The sequence below is a fragment of the Sceloporus occidentalis genome, unplaced genomic scaffold (assembly GCF_023333645.1).
Source record: "Sceloporus occidentalis isolate IW3139 unplaced genomic scaffold, rSceOcc1.0.p SCAF_3, whole genome shotgun sequence".
Classification (NCBI taxonomy): Eukaryota; Metazoa; Chordata; class Lepidosauria; order Squamata; family Phrynosomatidae; genus Sceloporus; species Sceloporus occidentalis.
In genome coordinates, this window is record NW_028316983.1 from 221,503,790 (window position 1) to 221,520,716 (window position 16,927).

Consider the following 16,927-nt stretch of genomic DNA (forward strand, 5'->3'; position numbering starts at 1 on the left):
TCAAAAATACCAAGTCCAGATTCTAGTCAATTTAGGTCACTACAGATTTTCTGAAATAAAGGTTTTTCAGAACAAAAACACACCACTCCCAACAGGTAAACTGCAAAAGAAATAAGAAACCTAGCAGCTTTATTGTAAGGCAAAAGCAATACTTACTTGCCATCCATGGAAGGTTAAACCTCTACAACTTTATAGATTTTATCCACTACATTGATAATGGATTTTGGAGAACTTTTGTACCACTAACTATATGCAAAGTTGTGGGGGAGCTTTAAAAAACCAGAAAAGTGTTGTTGTTGTTTTGATTTAAACTTTGGGTTTGTTTGTTTAAGCCACTTTTTTTTTTTTTTTGCATTAATGTGTTGGACTACACCAATATAGAACTCAATCAAAAAAACCCAGAAAATTAAGTAGCAAAATGCAGTCCAGATGTTTTAGCCACTAGCTTAAATAATAATTGTTCTTTAAAAAGTGCTCTGTTAAAGCAAGTTGTTTTGCCTGAACTTATGTTAATTGAAGGATCTGTTTCTGAATGATGTTTCTTGCACTATGAAGTTTAGTGGTTCAAAAGAGGCAACTAACACTGAATACTGATCTAACAATGAGCAACTGCTAATAAACTGTTAAAGTTAAAATGTTTAAATTCAGAGTCCTTGTTGGTCCAGTAAGAGGGTTAGAAAATAGTAATAATAGCCAGATCTTTTTTTTTGAGAGAATGGTTTAAAAAACAATAATTTGATTTAAACCATTGTTTAAACCAACCTAAGTCTGCTCAAAATGGGCTTTTATGCCTGAACACAATTAGCTGTTTATTAGTGGTTAGATCCATCATTGGCATGTACCACATTCAAAGTTCCTCAGTCTAGTCCACATATCCTGAAAGGCAACATATTTGTAAGCAACTCTGCCCTTCTTTCCTCACTGTCAAACCTCAAGTACTTTATTATGAGTCCACAAACTTTTCTCAGAGTCATCATTGCTCTGAAGTGGCAATGTCCTGAGATTGGATGCTACAGGCTTCATATTGTCTTTAATCTGCAAAGAGTAGTAGGCAAACATCCTTTCAGTCATTGATATGAGAGGGCTTCCATGCTGACTTTGGCAGGGTTCTTCACATTCAATGCCATGCATGTACACCATTCATCCTATTTACTTCAAAGTTTATGTTGTAAAGGAGCTTTCTATGAGGAGCAATTCAAAGGTTTCCACCACTCTATCACTGGCCCGATTTAAATGGGCCTTTGCGCTGCCCCCGTCACATGCTAGGGGTTGGCCGAGGATGTAGCGTCCTTACCGGCCTCACCCCTAGCACGTGACAGGGGCGTCAAAATGGTGGCGTCCTGAACATACGGGGACCGCCATTTTGACGCAACGGACGCATAGCATCTTCACGTCATGGCACCTTTGTGATGCTGCAAGTGCGCCATTGGTGCCTTGCAGTGTCACAAAGGCGCCACAAGAAGAACCCGCTTTTTGTTCTGCGACAGAGCTGCGTGGTTTGTCTGCTGCGGCTCCTTCGCAGAGCAAACCAGGGCGGCGGCAAAACACCCTTTTTGGACGATCTGTATCCCGCCTTTGTCAACATCCTGCCCTGACCCCGAATGTTAGTAAATCATGTATCTGACTGCCCTATGATGAACTGCCCATGAAAAAACTACTGTAGAGAGCTACATCACAAAACATAATTTACATGTAAAGAGTTTTAAAAAAGCCTTGATGGGATGTTTTAATTATGATAGCTAGGGGAAATATTTTACCTTAAGGGGCTGATCACACAGGCCAAACGGCCATACAAACAGGCAAATAGCCCTGGGCCAGAATCAGCCAGTTTGGACATAGATTCAGTAGTGCCAGCCCAATCCCTGCCCAAAAGCCCTTAACACCTATCTAAAAAGACTGGTGGTTTGTGGCTGAGTTTCAAGGAAACTCCACTATAACAGCTGCGAGATCACATGGCCCGGTGTGCTCCTTACCTACCTCTGCTGTCATGTCTGCTCTGAAGACCCCCACTGTAGCATGTGATGTTAAAGGGGGCACTTGCCCACATGGGTGTAGCCAAGCACTTACAGGCCATGGCAGAGGCTTCAGATGGGATGTGATGGCAGTGGCAGGTAAGGGGCACATGGCAGTGCCACAGTGCAGTAGCAGGCCGGCCACCACAAGACCACCCGCCCACTACCATGCTGGTCTGGAAATAGAATCAGGTCAGAACAGGGTTGGCAAGAAAAACACTAATGAATGAAGTCTAAAGGCATATATGCTGGTTAAAGGCATTAAGACAACAGCATGACTCAATGACAAAACATTCTGCTGGCATAATACCAACATATTCAATAATGTTATGTCAACAGAAAATACTGCAGTCTAATTCAGTTTATTCTTTAATCACACAAATACTTTCTTTATAGGAAATGCTGGCAAACAATTTGGAAAGAAATTATTATTATTACTGTTAGATGGTTAGGTATAAAGTTGTTTTATTTACATTAAAAGCAAAGAAAATATTTTTAAAAATACAGACCACTGTAATTATAGAACTCTTCCTAACTTGTTTAAGATATCAAGGAATATACAAAGAACCCCTCATAAAAGTTACATTTGATACAGTAAAACAAAGGTTATTATAATTGCCAAACAAAACAAATTTAAATAGCTTTATCTAAGCTAGGATACTTAAGACAAATTCAGAATCATCTCTTGGGACACCAAACACAAAAGGTAACACAAGAATGCTTGCTGGCACACAAATGACTGACAACAAATATGTGGCAGACAAGCTATTAACTTTTGTGGAGTTGTTTACAAGACCATCTTTATCCTACGTTCTCCTCCACTACTGCTTCTGTCAGCAGTAGTATAGTGTAAGCAAATGTGCAAAATTAGTTTTAACTGCCATCTTTTAAATGTCCTCATTAAACCACCTTTGAACATATAATTCTGTCCATCATATGATAAACCTGAATGTGATAAAGCTCCTTTATAAAACTATGCCCTGCATTTCATCCTCCATTTTTAAAGAGAAAACCAGTACACGATGCCGTAGTAATTAAGGGGCGAAAATTCATAAGATTCTCATTTATGCCTCTTATAATTTCTACTACTCCTACCTGTGGAAGTTCCTTTCAAGCAATTGAAGCATACATGTGCTTCTATATCACATTAGACATGTGTGCTTGGAAATATGAATCCCTTCCATTCCTGCCACCTAAGTTTCAGATCATGAAGAACATGGAAACATTGAGGGCTACCAATAGGACTAGAAAATGATTTTGGCAAAATATCTGCACTCCTGGCTGAAGTATAATCTGTTTTTAATAAAATATATTATGTTGAAACATCACATAAGCATATTTGGGATGTCAAGATAGAAGAAGCAATTTAAAAAATATCAAACAAAAACCACTCTCAGAGGATTAATAAAGTGTACCAACATAATTCTGAAGGAGACACTCACAAGAGTATAAAAATAATATACTGGATAGGTAAAATATTTATTTTATTCTTTAACCAAACATTTACACCTTGATTATTGCATGTCTAGCTGTAAAATGAGAAATCAATATTTTTTAGTCTTCAAAACAAAAGTCCTTACTCTAAGTTTTATTATTAAGAACAGTTGGTGAATAAAAATATTTTAACATAATATTGATATGAAGAATTAATCTACTAAAATTTTGTTCACTTGATTTGTGATGATTTGACTGTGCATCGTTACATAGCTTGAATACTGATATTATTGGCTTAGAACAACAGGACTTCCAGTATCTTTCCATTCCCACTGCAGCCCAATGTCTCTCCTGAAAATCTGCTCCAAAGGATTTCCCAGTGCCACCCCCGCCTCCCGCCTCAAGCAAACACTACGTTTGGTGAGGGAAAGTAAGACCTAACTCTCCTTAGTTCCGCTGATGAAAGCATTTCTATCAGCAGAATGACATTACAAAATCCAGCCCATTGTTATATATATTACAGCCATTATCTTATCAGGCTGTTTTGTTGTGAGCCACTTTGGGCATGTTCTATTATGGGAAAGCACTATACAAATAAAATGCTGCTGATAAACTGTACTGTATTAAATGGAACATACTTTCAGGTCAACAAATATATGCAAGGCTTATTATCGTCAACTCTCACAGGATAGCAATTGGGTAGCCAAAAATCCACATGGATGACCTGAATGAATACATAACTGATAAACAATATTTTTCCAAGAACTTTAAACAAGTTTTTTTTAAAAAAAGCATCTCAAAAACACTAGCCTTATTTATTTTCCCACATCTGTAAATTACTCATTTCCAAAGAGTTCAGAGCAGCAAATATAAAGCTATCTAATCTTATCACCAAACCATCTGGTTTGGCAGATTGTTAAAATAACAAGACCCATGCTTCCCCAATTCAGGTCCAATGAACCTCCACTAGATACCACAAATGCATGAGGAAACAGCCTAGTCCGAGAAGAATGAAATGTAGTGTCCTGTCTTAAGTATAGAAAGAATGTTTATGGTCTTCATTAATTACAGAATGAAAGAAGAGGCAGGGCAGTTATCAGATTAACAGATGCCACCAAACTGGAAGAGATTACAAAAAACTGAGAAGCCTGAATTAATGAATGAGTGAATACCAATGATCTGGAAACAAAGCATACTATCTTATCCATACAGGCTGTACAATGTCCTTGCCTTTGATTTTTTCACAAGATTGGGCGGCCACCTGTTCGAAGACAGCTGAAATATAAGACTTTTTGGACAAGAGCATTAGCCTAGATTAGAGTATTAAATGAATAAAGGTTCCCTTACAAGCAAAAAAAGAAAAAGAAAGAAAGAAAAAAGAAAAGAATGATTTTTCCTCCCTAGAAAGGCAAACGAACAAGTGGATGCAAAAACAGGCAATTTTTATAGGAACTTGAAAAAGATAAAGACTATGCTACTGCAGCAAACACACTATAAAGCCTGTTAGTTATACAGATGACATCAAGGAATTTCCCTGTCATCTGTATCTATGCAATAAAAAATTACAGCTAAACAATTACTCATAAAATTTAAAGCATAATAAAATAAAAGAATAAAACAACAATATGCTCCAATTCTAAAATGCTAAATATTCAAGCAAAAAAAGTTAATACAGTACTTTGTTTCTTAAAACAAACAAAAAATTTTCACATACTCTAAATTCCCTATTTATCAGATGATTCTGTCTGCAAATTATCAGAAATATTCAGCTAGGATGCAATTCTTAAAATCTTGAAAGCCTAATAGGAAGCAGGCAATGGCTCACTAAAACAAGGCAGAGTTTCATCATATCTAAAAGAGGTAGTTGTAAGACCACTGTTGAAAAAGCCCTCTCTGGATCCCATGGTATGGGCAAGGTACTGGAGCTTCCCAGCTTCCTGGATGAGACAGATTATCCAGATCCATTTCAATCTGTTTTCAGGCTTAACTATGGGAGAGACAGTCTTGGTCACCTTGATGGATGTCCTATGCCAGAAACTGGTCAGGAGGAAAGTGTCTTTGCTAGTTCTGCTGGACCTCTGTGGCTTTCGATACCATTCATCATGGTATCCTTGGCCCCTTGCTCGGATGGGACTCACAGAGCCACTGTATTATATGATCCATTCCTTCCTGGAAGGGATCTGGCCATGGGGAAAACACAGCTTAGTTACATCTGTAGCTGCCTTTGAAGAGTGTTCAGAAAGTTTGCTGCCACATTGTTAACCAAGGTGCAAACAGCTCCACTGGCTACCAATCCAGTTCTGGACATAATTCAAAGTATTGATTAGGACCATTAAAGCCCTATATAGCTCACGTCCAGGTAATCTGAAAGACCCTATTTTCCCTTATGAATCTGCCTGTGCTTTGAGATCTGCTAGGGCAACCTTTCTCTCTGTGCCACCATCCTCACAGGTACGTCTGGTGAAAACACAGGAGAAAACCTTCTTAATGGCTGCCTCTAGGCTTTGGAACACCTCTGAAGGAGAGGTTAGTTTGGTATCCTCCCTGCTCTCTTTTCACAAACAGATTAAGTGTTGTTGTTTTGTTTGTTTTTTAGCAAGCTTTTGAAGGCTGACTACTCAAGCAGACTAGGTCCTGTAGAATTTTGGTGTACTGACCGTATTTTGTTTATCTGTCATTTTAAAGAGTTATGTTTTTAACTGGTTTTAATTTTATGGATAATTTAATTATATTTTTAACTTTTGTATTTGGTATATTTTTGTAGCCATGTCTCTTTTGAATGTTGTAAGTCACTCTGAGTCCCAAACCAGTAAAAAGGCAGGATATTATTATTATTGTTATTAGTATTATTATTATTTCTAATTTGATATAAATAACATAACTTTTATAGGTGTGAGAAGGTAGAGGTGGCAATTCATCTCAACAGATCTAGATTTATTGGACTCAAATGTTGCTATCACAGTTCCTCTGAAAACTCATGCAACTTTTTACATGAAATGATATCAAACATTCTTTTGTCTTTGCTGCAGCCTCCAGGGCAAAGCCTAGTTTATCCTCAAATATGTACAACTACTGAAGAGAGGGAATATGAGATTTAGCTTTAAAGAAGTCTACTTCCTCAATGAGCCAATACCTAGAGGGCCAAAAGCAAGGTGGTATAATAGTAACAGGCAGTTTTCAAAAGGAAAGGCTCCAACTGTGCTACATCTGTTAAGAAACTGCAATAATTTAACAGAGTAACTTCTGTACTATTTAGATAAACAGCCACCTAGTTACTTTCACTGAGGAAATGTACAGGACTTAGGGATGACCAGCTGAACTGCTACTGTTTCCCAGTTCCTAAAATGTTTGCTCTTATCTTCTTGCTAAACATTCCCTACATAAAATACTTTTTCTTTAAAGGGAATTTTATAATATGAGGAAATCAGTGTGCACACGACACAAAGAAGAGCTCTTTTATCTCTATAAACATTGCATGTGTCTTTAACCTGCCATTTTTAAAAATCAATCTCATTTGCAAATTTCTTGAAGTTACTGTACTGTGACTATGCAAGGGCAAAAATAAGTTTCAACAGTAACCTTCATAGGAATGGTTTTGGAATTGTCCACATTAAAGAATGCACAAAGAAAACATATCATATGTGGAAGATATGATAATCTGAGTATAAAAAAACACCCCTTCCCCCCTTTGTGGCCTATATTCAAGAATTATTTAAAACCTTCCCCCCCCCCCAAAAAAAATGCCTTTAAATGCAAAGGCTGTACAACTGGAACTCACTAGATTGATCTGAACACCACTGATTGATTATTCAGATTCTCCTAGAAGACTGCCAGAGTCTATGTAGTGCAAAGCTAGTAGTAGTAATAGGGTAGAAATGCCATCTGGAAGCCCATATGAAGAACCCCAACCTATGAAATTGCCCTGAGCTCCAGATTTAGGGAAAGGACAGGGAATAAACAGATAATGATGACGAGCCACCAGGTGGCTTAAGAGACACTGGCACTGTTTTAAATTCTGGTGTGGGGGCTGCAGCACCAAAACACATGAAAGCAGCACCCCTTCGTGCTGTTTGGACTGTTAAGAGAGTTAACTCTGAATAAAAGGGAAAGAAATACTTTCCCAGCAGAGAATCTGTTCTTTATCTGCTTTCAGGTTAAAATGAAATAAAGTGTTGTAATGTGGTAAATGGATAATCTCACAATTCCAGTCTTTCTTTTTTCCATCAGTTACCGTATATACTAATGTATAAGTTGACCTCAGGTATAAGTCGAGGGCAGTTTTTGGATCCAAAATCATGGATTTTGATATGACCCGTGGATAAGTTGAGGGGCAAACACTGGAGGATGTTACAAAAGATCTAAAGGGGGGAAACAATGCACCGCTTCCCTCCCTATATCTCCCTTTCTGGACCTTTCCCAAATATCAGTCTCGGCATGGAAAAGGGGAAACAAACCTCGGCACGCGTACAAACACACACACACACTTCCCTGTACCAGAAGCATCTCCAAGGCTCATGGCTTGCAAAAAGGAGGACAGAACCCACTGTCTCTCTGCTTGTCACTCCCAGGACTCCCAAGGCTCATAGCTTGCAAAAAGGAGGACAGACCTTTCTCTCTCTCTGCCTTTCACCCCCAGGACTCCCAAGGATTAGGGCTTGCAAAAATAGAGGACAGACCTTTCTCTCTCTCTGCTTTTCACCCCCAGGACTTCCAGGCGAAACAGGGGACAAGCCAGGGCATACTTTCTGTGTGTTCCTTTTCTCAGCAGCAGCTTGTTAGCTCTGGCTGCGCGGGAAGGCTGAGAGGGAAAAAGACACACACAGAGGGAAGGAGGAGGAGAGTGTGCGCCAGGGCTTCAAACAGGGAGCCATTACAAGGCTACAGAGAAAGGTGGGCACATTTTCTTTAAAGAAATTTATTAGCATTAACTCATTGCCCCATACATAAGTCTACCCATGATTTTGGAGTTCATTTTGGGGCATAAATTTTTTCAACTTATAGTTGAGTATATACGGTAGCTCTCTCAATCTGAACAACACGAGATGACATAAAGCAAAGTTGCTGTCACTCTCCCCATTGCTCCTAGTACCATGTGAAGAGCTGTGGTAAAAGAAACAACAGTCAGCAACTCCTACCAAATCCATCATGTTCTTGTTGCATTGAAAGAAGAAAGTGACATGGGATGGTTCAAAAACCTATTTCAGGACTGGACTGATAACACTGAACACATGTATTCTTCGAATATACAAATTTCAGGTATTACTGATAAATAATAAAAAACAAAAACAGATTCAAATGAGCTATTTAAAAGTATGAACACCCAAGACATTCAAAATGTTACAAGATAATATTTTATATCATTCTGTTTGTTCCTGCTTTGTTAACTCAAATGTAAACAACTGAATTCAACAGTGTTGCTCTTTCTCATCTACCACCTTTGGTCTTTCCCACTTATACAACAGAATCCAGGACGCAGTATACTGGATAAAGGTGGCTTATATCCAAATACATTACTCCCTTCATTCTCGCGTCCCTTGACTATGAATGGAGGGGGTTAAAATGGGGTGCGCCCTTATGGGGGCATGCCTCCATTCAAGCCAACAGGGCTTGAATATGCGTGGTTTTCTATTTTTGTGCAGGGGGTCCAAAATGGATCTACCACGAAAACGGAGGGAGGACTGTAATGCTTTCTTCTGGAAAAATTGTTGGATAATTTTGGCTTCCTGTTAAGTGTTTGAATGACCTAAATATAGGGGTGAAGGATCATCAATGTTCCTGACAGGGTAGCAGTTTTAAACGGGGATCATGTGACTTATGCAATTTAAGTTTAGGCAGACCACAGCGACATAACTTTGAAGGCTTTTCATCTTAAGAATGGAAAAATAGTTTTTAAAATGTGAAGAGTCACATTATAGAAAAAATATACTTGTCAAAATGCAACTTAAAAATAAGATTTCCACTTACTCAACATAGTTCCTATATTTACAGAAAATAGAAGACAAAGACATATGCACTCATGGGAAAATAACTATAATTAGTACAATCAAACTCAAAAGTCTTATTACCTTCATGAATGGAGACCACCATTTGCAAGTCAGCAAGGGAACCTCAAAAATCATGATTTAACTGGTAATGCAGCCATCTGTTGAATTAATCAGTTACATTTTTGTCAACTAACATGAAAGTGAAACTTGGAGCTGAAATGTCAACGGAAGAAAAAGAAAGCAATTAGCTCCACTGTAAAGGTAACTTTTACAATATACAAAAAATATTTTAAAAATTTTCGTCAAGCCAAAAGATTGCAGTTACTGTTTTAAATAAAGTATTTGCTCATTCAAATCTATGCTTAATAATTTCCTAAAGATTGTAAACCCACAGTTACAAGTTGGAGAAAGTACAGGACCCATGTTCATTTGAGTCTTCTACTTGATCTTATTGGATGAACACAACAGCCAAGCTATGTTTCTAAATAATCCTCAATTTCTACAAGGTTAGCTATATTCTGTCCAAAAAAGCCACCCACAACATTTGATGGCTAGCTTTCAGATAGACAGCTAAGGTCATATTGACTGTGTCATAAAACAGATATGAGGAAAGGAAACCTGGACTCATTCAGATACCAAACATACTTATTAGCCAAATCACTAGGCTCAAACCTTGTCACATCACTACTTCCTTATTTTGTCAGCCATTCAATAAGAGAGAGGAAAGTATACATAAGTGTTTTTAAGGACAATCTCCCCTTAACCAGCATAAAGTACCCCAGAAGTTAAATATTTCATTATACGTAATTATTTTAGCCAATCATCTCTACTACTACTACTACTACTACTACACACACACATACATTTTCTTGATTTTTAGCTATTTTACTAAAACATAAGTCTGCAGAAATAACCCAGTTGGAGAATTATAGTTTATTGTGGCATTGGAGCTCTCTGATAGAGAAGGCCAAAACTACAGTTCCCAGGATCCCCTAGCATTGAGCCAGGGCAATTAAAGCGGTCTCAAGATGGATTATTTCTGCAGTGTATTTTAGCCCTTAGTAACTATGACCTAGCATAACAGAATACTCACAGGAAGTTTTAAAGTAAAGAAAGTTGCTATGTCCACCAAGTGGAAACAAGGGAGAATTGTGGCAGAAGCCACACTATTGTCTATCCCTCCCCACCCCTTTTCAGAAACAGCAAGTCACTCTCAAGCTTTTGGTTTCTAATTGAGAAATCAACAGAAAGATTCTCAGGCCAGGCTGCTGTGTTGGTGGAAGAGGAAGGGAAAATTCCTGAAGTTACTTCACGCTGACCTCCCAAGCAATTCACTTGACAGGGAACAAATGGCTTTCGTCTTTTATTAGATCTAAGCTTTGAAAAAGCCATGCTCCTGATGCCTATGTAACTCTCAGGGATTAATGTTAAGGCTATGTTCATTAAATACTTTTCAGCCACTGTTATCACAACAGGGTTTTAAAAGTTCCAGGCAACAAAAGGGTAAAATGCCAAAGTCTAGTCACAGAAGTGACTGTACTGTGTTTGTTGTTTTGTCTGTTTTTCAGGTGCTTCCCCTCCAAAAAAACAAACTAAACCAAACCATTCCACCTCAAAGCATGACCGTAAAATGCAAATCCAAGGAAATATTACAATATTCCTATCAACTCTTTGGCGATCAGCTTCTCAAAAAGGTTTAAAGAGTCTCCCCAAAAGAGAAAGGGAGGGAGAAAAGAAAATGTAAAACTCTCTACCAGAAGTTGTAACTTGAGGAGGATGGCAAGAGAACATATTACTACATAAAGACTAGTACTGTAGTCTTGCCCCAAAATCAGATTTGTGTAGAATGTGGGAACTTTATTCCTCTTTCCCCCAGGAACAGGCTTCCTTTACAAGTCTGGGTGCTATTATCCTCCCAGCCAAGCCCAATTAAAACTGACAAGGGTTGGACTTTTAAGAGCCGTATATGGTTTGTATAGGGTTTTATACAGAGTTTTTAATATATTTTAAATTTTAAAATGAAAGGATTTTAACTTTTTATATTTGTTTGGGCATTTTTTAAACTTTGTATTTTTAATGCTTTGTGTTGTTTTTAACTAGTACCGTTTTAAAGTTTTGTTCGCCGCCTTGAGTCCCAATGCTAGGAGAAAGACAGGATATAAATACTGGAAATAAAATTATTACTACTACTAAATAATAAAATTATTACTACTAACTACATAAAGCCTGCTACTGTCCTGTCCCAAATTCAGATTTGTGGTAGAAATGGGAACTTTATTCCCCTTTCCTCTAGGAATCGGCTTCCTTTTCAGGTTTGGGCTCTATATCTTTCCAGCCAAGCCCAATGACTACATAAAGCTTGCTATAGTCCTGCCCCAAAATTCAGATTTCTGGTCGATCTGGGAACTTTATTCCCCTTTCCCCTGGGAACAGGCTTCCTTCCAGCCAAGTCCAATTTACACACACATATAATATATATATGGCAAACCTCTGAACACATCTTGCCAAGAAGAAAACCCCATGCCTTAGGGTCGCTGTAAGTTGGAAACAATTTGACAGCACACAACAACAAATACACACACACACACATATATAGAAAGAGAATTGCTCCACAATTATGGAAAGGGGGGAGGCTTTTGTTGTTTAAACTTTATTACTATTATTGCCTGAAATTGTAGAAGGTTTTTTTTAATAGGGGAAAGGGGATTTTTAAAAGGTTTTTTTTAATAAGGGAAAGCTGATTTTGTAGAGGGTTTTTTTTATAGGGGAAAGAAAGGTGATTTTTTTAAAGGGTCTATAGACGAAAGATAGTTTTGGGTTTTCTATAGGGAAAAGGTAGTATTTTTAAAAGGTTTTCTATAGGGGAAAGTTTTTTGTTAGAGTTTTAGAGTTTTTTTATAGGGGAAAGGTGATTCTTTTAAAAAAACATTTATATGGAGGAAAGGTTTTTTGTATAAAGGAAAGCTGATTTTGTAGAAGGGTTTTTACAAGGGAACAGTGTTTTTTAGGTTTCTTATAGGGGAAAGTTGACTTTGTAGATTTTTTTTAATAAGGGAAAGATGATTTATTTATTTTTAGGTTTCTTATAGGGGGAAGGTGATTTCGTAGAAGGTTTTTTTTAATAAGGGAAAGGTGTTTTTAAGGCTTTTTATAAAGGAAAGGTGATTTATTTTAGGTTTCTTATAGGGGGAAGGTGATTTTTTAAAAAGGTTTCTTACAGGGGAAAGCTGAAGGAGAAGGTGGTTTTTTCAAAAAACATAGTTTCTTCCAGAGGAAAGGGGTGCTTTTCAGGAGGTATTTGTTTCATAAAGCCCTTCCTTTGGTTGGAATATTTATTTGGGGAAAGGGGGGAGGGAGAGAGACAGAGAATGCGCTTATTCTTCCTCCCTCTCCAGTCAGTAGTCCCTGCCCACAGACCTCTGCTCTCTCTGGCTCCTTCCTCTCGGGGTTTGGGGAGGCTTTACCTTGGAGGAGGAGGAGGGGAGCCGTGTCTCCTGCGTCCTGGTCCTGGGTCTCCCTCCAGAAGCCCCACCGCCTTGGGGCCCAGCCGGGCTGCTCCGGAGGAAGGGCAGACAATGGCCACGATGATGACTTCACCCTCCAGCAATGCAAAGGCTCAGCCTCAGGCTGCTGCCACCGCAGCCCCTCTCACAGACACAGCCCAGGGCAGGCCCCGGGCGTCCTCCTTTTCCAGGACGCGTCCTCCAGGACCCCCCTCCTTCCTTCCTTCCTTCCTTCCTTCCTTCCTTCCTTCCTTCCTCCTCCAGCAGAGTCCTCCATTTTGAGAAGCATTGGTTCCACACTTCCTTCAGCGTCCTTAGAGCTTTGATGCGATCACAGCCTGCATTCCTTTCTTTTTATCCCCCCTCCCCTTCAGTGTCCTACATAGCATGCCTTGCCCTCCTTTGTGGTGAGGACATTTTTCCAGGGCTCTCCTCCACCTCATGTTGGTCAGGCGTCCTCCTTTTCCAGGACTCTCCTCCACCTTGGGTTGACCAGGCGTCCTCCTCCTTCCAGGACGTGTCCTCCAACCAGTGTTACCAGGCGTCCTCCTTTTTCCGGGACGCGTCCTCCGCTCCAGGAGGAATTCCAGAACGTCCTCCATTTGGAGCAGAAACTCAGAAGCATGCATTTCTATTTCACAGCACAGTAGTGCTTTTTAGCTCAGGGTGACCAGGCAGCCCTCCTTTTCCCGGACCCTTCCTCCATTTCATCCTCCTGTCCAAAGAGGAATGCCAAAATGCCCTCCATTTTGAGCCTCAGAAGCGTGGATTTATGTTAGTGCTTTGAGCTGAGGGTAACCAGGCGTCCTCCTTTTCCAGGACGAGTCTTCCACTTCCCTCTTTTCTATCCAGGAGGGATTCCGAATGTCCTCCATTTTGAGCAGAGACTAAGAAGCAGGGATTTACATTTCTAGGAGTGTGTTTGGCTTTCATTTGGCCATTTCCTACCTTTAAACCTCCTCGTAAACAATGTCCTCCATTTTGGGCAGGGCTTCACATTTCTAGGTGTGTTTCTGGCTTTTATTTAGTGACATCCCGCCTTTCAACCTTCTCTCCACAAAGTTCTCCATTTTGAGCAGAGACAAAGAAACTGGGGCTTAAACTGTTAGGAGTGTTTTGGTTTTGTTTAGTCATATCCTGCCTTTCAATCTTCTGTCCACAATGTCCTCCATTCTGATCAGGGACTCTACGTTTCTATGCCTGTCTTTGGCTTTTATTTGGCCATCTCCTGCCTCTAAACCTTCTGTCCACCAAGTCCTCCATTTTAGGCAGAGGCTTCACATTTCTAGGAGTGTTTTTGGCTTTATATTTAGTCATATCCCGCCTTTAAACCTTCTGTCCAAAGCGTCCTCCATTTTGAGCAGGGACTTCGCGTTTCTAGGAGTGGTTTTGGTCTTTATATTTAGTCATATCCCGCCTTTAAACCTCCTCTCCACAACGTCCTCCATTACAGTCCCTTTCCCCCCTAGATTTCGGGGTGCCTGGGTCCTCCCTTTCCCGGACGGGGAGAGGCTTCTTGGAGGACTCCCTCCGCCTCAACTCCGCCGTTCTTCCCACAAGAGACACAAAATGGGGGAAAGACCCCATAGACACAAAAGCACGCATAAACCGGCCCCGCTTCCCCCAAATACCTTTAACTCCAGCAGCAGAAACAGCAGCAGCAGCCTCCTCCCGAAGTGCCTGGGCCCAGCCCTGCCCCGCGTAGGAAGCGCCTCTGAGGGGGAAAAGAAAGCCAAGGCGAGAGGGAGGCGACTAGGCCCCAGGCAGCGGGGCTGGGCTGGGCCTTCCCCGGCCAGGAGGAGCAAGAGGAGGCTTCCTGCTGCCGCCCCCCCCCACCCCCCATGAGCTCATAAGAAGCCGGGAAGGGCCGCCTGGGGGTTGAACCCAGTCTCTCTAGTCGGAGGAAGAGGGAGAAGGAGCCTCCTCCTCCTTTGTGAGAAGAGGAGGGTGACTAGTGTACTACACCTGGCCCCCCATTATCTGGGGTTAGTAGGGGCACACAGGACCCCCCTGAATCTGGGGGGAAACAACAGATACACTTTGTCTTTAACCTCAGAGGGCACCTCTCTAGGAATATCTAGGTCCTCCAGTGCAAATCTGTGCTCGACATCTGCCAGACATTGGCCATAGAGTTGCACTAGAGGAGCTACAGAGGCCCAGTGGAGTGTTCTCCCTAGGAATATCTAGGTCCTCCAGTGCAAATCTGTGCTCGACATCAAAATGGAGGCCATTGAAGGTGGGGGAATCATTTATTTATTTATTTATATGCCACCTTTCTCCCCAGAAAGGGACCCACAAGATAAAATGGAGGAAAGAAACAGAGGACAGGACCACATAAAAACTTTTAAAACATATTATAGAAGTGTAAATTTGTGCTTTTTGATCCTGCTCAAAATGGAGTCTGTCTGGTCACCTTGCCTCTGAAAAACCATGCCAAGAAAACCCCCATGATAGGGTCAGCCATAAGTCAGAACTGACTTGAAGGCACACAAGGAGAACAACATCAACATCATCATCACACAGGGCAAGTCACAGACTCTCAGCTGCGGAGGATGCCCATGGCATACCGCCTCTGAACAGGGTGACCAGCTGTCCTCACCTCACAGGAGGACAAGACACCACAAAATGTAGGTCATTGAAGGGAAAATGGACATGAGCAAATAAAAGCTAAAAACACTAATATTATGGCATTTTGTTGGCATGATTTGTTTAGTGGGAGCTTTCCTTTACCTCCCTCTGAGGCTGAGAGAATATGACTCGCCTAAGGTCACCCAGTGGGTTCTCCATGGCCGAGAGGGGATTCGAAACCTGGTCTCCAGAACTGTAGCCTAGTGCTCAAACCACTAGGCCATGCTGTTTCTCTAAATGCTGTTAGTTGACAGTATCTTTAACTCTTAAAACACATATTTAGAACTACTGTGAATGAAGTATGTTGAATTAGAAATACTAATTGTTGCCTTACTGCTGGATGTTAACGCCAAGGCAAAGAGACAACTTAATCAAAGTTTTTATATATTGCAGAATCAAATAGTAATGGCATTCCTGGACAAATACCTCTTTACCCATCTATCCCTCTGATGGCATACACAGGTATACCTCAGTTAATGGAGTAGATGTGTTCTAGAGCATTAATTCTTTAACAGAAACTTTAGATACCAGAGACAGAAATAGCATGGAAAGAACAGGGATATCTTCCTGCACCACAAAAGAGAATAGCTTGTTTCAGTAAAAGTCTTATTTAAAATTAACAATAGGCATATGTGACATGAAACAACCGGACCAGATAAGCCTTGCATAAGGAAACAAAAATGTGTTGAACCTTCTGGAGATAACTTGAACCATTATATCAAATTGCATCCAGGGATATTTTATTTTTTTATTTTACCATTTTTTCCCTCCTGATTTCCGTTTTGGGGGCCACGTCAGTTGTGGGCACCACAATTCAAAAAGGATGTTGAGAAGCTGGAGCATGTTCAGAGGAGGGCGACCAAAATGGTGAGGGGTCTGGAAACAATGCCTTATGAGAAGAGAGACAGGCAGGTTACAGACCGCCGAAAAGCGGCGGCCTGCACCCGCCCATTTCCTCACCAGATCGGGGCCTCAGCAGCCAGAGCGGCAGCCGCTGGGGCCCCAATCCGCCGCTTTCCAGGCCACGGGGAAGCGGCAAAATGCCGCTTCCCTGCCGCCTGGAAAGGGGTGTCCTTGGGGCTCCAAGCCCCAAGGACACCCCACGACGGCAGGGAGAAGAAAAAAGGGGCTGCTTGGCCCCTTTCTCCTCTGCGTTGCTGGGCGCAGCCGTCTGAAGGCTGCGCCCAGCGACGCAAAGCCAGGAAGGAGCTCTGAAATGGAGCTCCTTCCGGGGTCGTGGAAAGGGCGCCCTAGGCGCCCTGGCACAGCCCCAATATGTCACAACCGCGCCGCCTCATTTGGAGGCGGCGTGGTCGTGACGTAGTGATGACGGCGGTCGTGTGGAACGGCCGCCGCCATTTTCTAC

The 16,927-nt window shown here is 41.0% G+C and overlaps 1 protein-coding gene and 1 long non-coding RNA gene across 4 annotated transcripts in view; one reads left to right on the plus strand and one right to left on the minus strand.

Moving 5' to 3' along the window:
* Positions 1 to 14,709, minus strand: part of LOC149317538 (E3 ubiquitin-protein ligase RNF19A) — a 53,112-nt gene extending 38,403 nt beyond the window's left edge. The window contains exons 1-2 of one of the 3 annotated variants that reach the window (XM_089517719.1): positions 14,565 to 14,709; positions 9,512 to 9,588 (exon numbers count right to left, since the gene is read on the minus strand). The gene's annotated coding sequence lies outside the window, so the exon portion shown is untranslated. Of the gene's footprint in view, positions 1 to 9,511; positions 9,644 to 14,564 lie in introns of all 3 variants that reach the window. The other 2 variants (XM_089517720.1, XM_089517721.1) reach the window with 2 other exon arrangements.
* Positions 8,537 to 11,127, plus strand: LOC149317539 (uncharacterized). Its single transcript, XR_016280644.1, has 3 exons — positions 8,537 to 8,702; positions 9,435 to 9,691; positions 10,999 to 11,127. It is a non-coding gene; the product is annotated as an uncharacterized LOC149317539 (long non-coding RNA).
* Positions 14,710 to 16,927: the final 2,218 nt, after the last annotated feature.